General features: G+C 38.9%; 1 pseudogene across 1 annotated transcript; it reads right to left on the bottom strand.

Moving 5' to 3' along the window:
- Positions 1-3,601: 3,601 nt before the first annotated feature.
- LOC148026201 (heavy metal-associated isoprenylated plant protein 28 pseudogene) lies at positions 3,602-4,304 on the bottom strand (annotated as a pseudogene). Its single transcript, XR_015693008.1, has 3 exons — positions 4,201-4,304; positions 4,034-4,109; positions 3,602-3,939 (listed from the first exon to the last, which is right to left on the bottom strand). The product of XR_015693008.1 is annotated as a heavy metal-associated isoprenylated plant protein 28 pseudogene (transcript).
- Positions 4,305-4,715: the final 411 nt, after the last annotated feature.

Here is a 4,715-nt window from a genome sequence, read left to right as displayed (position 1 = left end):
GCCAATTCTTACTTCATATCCTTGAAGGATACTTAACACATATTACTCCAAACAAAGAGGCAGATAAAGGACAATAGATACTTAACACATATTACTTCATGTCCTCTCAACCCCAGTGCATTAATAAATTGTCGATAATATCCAACTAATGATTATTGAAAGCTCTGCACTTCTCTCAGAGTAAATGGTAGACTCATAGTGGCGATAACCTTTATCTTTTCAGGATCCATTGCAATATCAGTCAAGCTAACCACATGGCCCATCAACAATCAATAGGGTACTCCAAATAAGCATTTCCTTGGATTAAGAGCAATGCAAAAGTGCCTACAATGCTTGAAATACTTTCTCAAAATGATAAACTATCTCTCCCTTGTGGTGGTTGCCCCCATGTCATCAATAAAAACTTTCAGCTTCTCTCGGGAAATATCACCAAAATTTTTATCAGTTGTATTTTGCCAAGATCCTAGCACATTACATAATCCAAAAGCCATAACATGATATGCAAAGGTCCCAAATATAGTGATAAATGTTGTTTTTCACTTATCTTCCTCTCTGATAGCCATTTGGTTATAATTGGCAAAGTAGTCCATAAATAAATAGATATCCCTACTCGGTAACCAATCTAGAATCTGATCAAGAAATGGTAGTAGATAGTAATCTTTAACCGTCTATTTACTGAGCTCCCTAAAATCTATGCAAAGCCAGATTTGATTATTTTTCTTTTTCATGTTAACTATTGGCAAACATCACTCCATATATTGTACAGGAAATATTAGGCCAACCTTACGTAATTTGTGTGGCTCCTCAAATAGTTTGTCCCTTAGCTCAAAAGGCATATGCCTCACTTTTTGCCAAACAGGACGACTATCTTCCTTAAAGGGAATAGTATACATAGCCAAACTAGGAGGTATACCCCTCAGCTCATCATAGCTCCAAGAAAAAATATCACGAAATTCTTGGATCAAGGGCACGTAATGCTTTCTTTCTTTTAGACTAAGCATAGATCCTAATTTAATCAAACGTGGATCATTCAATGTACCGAGATCTAGTTCAATCACATTTGCATCTCTAATTTTGTCCTGAGCTTCTATTGGCTCATTCAGAGTCACCTGGTAGACATCTTCTCTAGTGGACCCCTCTCTTGATTCATCGCTTGATGAAGTCTCACTGCCAAAAGGGATCCTCTAATACATCTAATTCTGTCAAAAAAAAAGGTACTCTCTTGCTTTGAAGAGATTCGCGATATACATCCATTATTATGCATGTAGTACCTTTGCCAAAAATCAGACAACCAGTGGGTATATCAAATTGATAGTAGGATTGCAAGATCCATGTCCTTGCTAATAATACTTGATAGCTTGGCCGCCCTGAAAACCTAATAATCCTAAAGTTCAAAATGCATTCCACATTAGCAACAATCACGTGGACTTTAGTAATGCAACCTTCCAGTTGTCTTAAACTATCATCAGCCATTCAAAGAATTGTGAAGGTATCCTTTTGGATTTCCAATCCCAGCCTTTCCATCAATTCTGAACTCATAATATTAATGGAGGATCCTGTATCCACAATGGCACGATCCGTTAATATGTTGTCAATATATATTGCTACCCTTGGGTAATGCTTTTCAGTATGTTCAAATGAGTCTCAAGATATTCCCAAGGATTCGATGATATGCCCAATAGGAAGGATCTTCTTAAACTCTTTATGCACTCCCAGAGATAACTTGATCAACTATAGGAGGTTTAGATTAAACTCTTTATGCACTCCCAGAGATAACTTGATCAACTATAGGAGGTTTAGATTAGGCTTTATCTTGCAAAGAGAATTGGCTAAGTCAAATTCACGATAATTAGCAATGGTTGTCTTCTCCCATCTTACCATTCATTCTATTGGTTGCTAAATAGGCTTTGGTGCCTCTTTCTTGGCTTTTACCCTCTTCTTTGATAGTTCTTTATTGAAGTCAGCTTTGCCATCAGCAGCTTTTTAGAGGCTTGGCTTCTACATTGAGGTTAAGAACATGCGACTCCTTATCACCTTGTTTATGGTTTGTCCGAATAGGTTTTACATTATCTCTAACACCTTCTCTAACTTCCTATCCTCTTGTAATGCCTCATAAATTGGAAGCGCGCATCGGTGGTGTTGATATGCATAGCTTTGATAAGGCTGACACCATTGCTACTGGGCAGCTCTTCTATGATAGCTTTTCTTTTCTACAATATTTGCTTTGGTTCCTCATCCTGTTGAAAGTTATTCCCTTGTGATCGATGATTAATAAAACCTGGTTGCTTAGTCCCTTGCTAAAGAGAGCTGATCTTACTCCAGCAAGTATTAGCTAGATGGTCGGACTCCCCACATATCTCGCATTCAATATTGGGGCAGGTTCTATCTTGTTAGACATGGATTACTATTGAATCCTATATAAAATCCTGGCAAGCATGAACAATTGTGATATAAATACTTAAATACATAACACAAGAAAAATAAAGTACTTCAAAGTAGGAATACCATGTGACGATACTCTCATAACATAGTAGCAAATGAAAGTATAAATCCAAATTGTGCAAGTAACAAAACAAGAGAATGTGTGTTCATCAAGTTATAAGTTCAAATGCTAGAACTAAATATCTAAATAGTAGAGAATGATGACATCCCAAATCGGAAATATCATCCTGGTGTGCTGATTTTTGAGTATCTTTATTTGCACTACATTACACACACACACACAAAATCTCCTTATATTGTATGTTAACCATGTCTAAATCTCTCTATCTCGGCCACAGATCTCCCTACATTGCATCAATCATATCCAAATCTCTCTCTCTCTGTCTCTGTCTCTCTCTCTCTACAATACAGTGATATTAGCCTTGATACATGCCTCAAAATGAGTATCACAACTCATTTTGAGGTATGTATACATGTTGCTATTTGAAAAATGGAAAACGTGTAAGACAAGAGTGTTGGTGGATTGCCGAGCAGTTAGCATCAAAATCCCTTCCATGCATAATAGTGATACCTAAACGATCTATGTTAACCTGAGAGTAGTTTACAATAAAATTTTGATTAAAGCACCTAATATAAGGAAATCCCCCTTTTGGGGTTATACTTTCCTTAGTAATCCATGCATGCATATTCAAGCAAACTAAACAGTTAACTTATTACATCTAGTAATAGGTATCCTTTTTCAATCTAGCATAGCAATCATTAGTCTTTGATCGTGTTGACTAGAAGATTACCATTTCAATTATAGCGATTGTATATGAAACTTAAACAATTTTATAAGTACATATAAAGTCCATGTTTCAGCAGATGGACATTTGGCTTCAAATGAGTTGTATTAATTATGTTGCTTTTGAAACAATTACAATTTGAAGTGTGGGTATGTATAAGTGCACTCTGTGTCACATTTTAACACAATATTCTATGGCTAGGTCAATTGTATGGGTCTCAATGAGTATCTACATGATAAAGTCCAAGTGCAACTTGATGTGATCATTGGACTCATCATATCAACATCAAATGAATACAAGTCTATCTGAATTTTGATGATAATATTTGGATTGCCACAACTTTAAGCTGCTCGAGGCATTGACTCATATCAACTTCACATGATAGTGCAATTGTTGGGATTTTCATCACTGAAGAGGGTGAGAAATTGATCTTGCTCCTCCTCCTCTTCTTCTCCATAAAGATACGTGGAATGTGCTTCTTGCCACTCTAAGGGAATATTGTAGCCATGTCTTTTATAGTTGTAGGTCTTTGCAAAGGCATGAGGTGTTTGCACATAGTTGAGACTATATTCTTCGTCCGGGACTTGATTGGGGTTCCACAATTCAGCCCCTTTCCCAGCCTTTCTCACAGCACGTAAGACCTTAAGCTTGTCCACAAACCCAATCACAGTAACTTTTTGTTGGTGTAGATCAACCTCCACACCATCCACCCCTGAAATGAACAATTTAACCAGGTTAGGCCTGCTTCCATGCAACATTAATGAAGAAATCATGGAGCTTTGGCAGGAGTTTGCATGGTTAAATACCTCTCACTCTGGCGAGTGCCTTGCGGACCGTTCGCTCGCATCCTTTGCAATCCATGCGAACCAGAAGCTCCACCATCTGCAGCAGGTCCACCACATGGATTGATCAGGTGATGTCTCAACGCGAAGGGGGCAAAAGCAGCAGTACTATGAAGGGTCTAATGTATTACCTGAACGTCTGTCATCTTACGAAATGCAGTCACGACTCACAATAATTGTGTAAGGCGCCGGAAGCTCGGTAAGTAGATTTCCACGGGAGGCTGGGAGAAAGATCGTCGACTGCAGCGGAGAGAGAGAGAGAGAGAGAGAGAGAGAGTGTGTGTGTGTGTGATGCCAGAAGGATATGATCAGACTGTGTTACCATGGAGTAATATCTGTAAGTGCGTCGATTATATAAGCTGGCGATCGGATCGTCTGCTATTGACGGCTTGGGCAGCACGCGACAGCTCTATACACATCTATGGATAATGGATAGTATTATCGCCACCAAGTACGCGGCTTGTTGACTACGCGTCCAGTGCGCCGTCGACGCGTGGCAGAGAGTCTAGATCCTCGGAACTTCTCTTCTCCCGTACGTGTGTCGGAAGATACTCAACCACGCTCTGAGATGCGTAATTGTGACATGCCCATTTCCACCCCTCAAGGCTCACAACACGACTAGACAGACTTTTGCCCCTTTTATACG

Source organism: Lygodium microphyllum, chromosome 14 (genome assembly GCF_053477565.2).
Source record: "Lygodium microphyllum isolate KBCC chromosome 14, Lygodium_microphyllum_v1.1.10, whole genome shotgun sequence".
Taxonomy (NCBI): domain Eukaryota; kingdom Viridiplantae; phylum Streptophyta; class Polypodiopsida; order Schizaeales; family Lygodiaceae; genus Lygodium; species Lygodium microphyllum.
The sequence above is the reverse complement of the archived record's forward strand: the minus strand, read 5'-3'. Positions and strand labels throughout refer to the sequence as shown.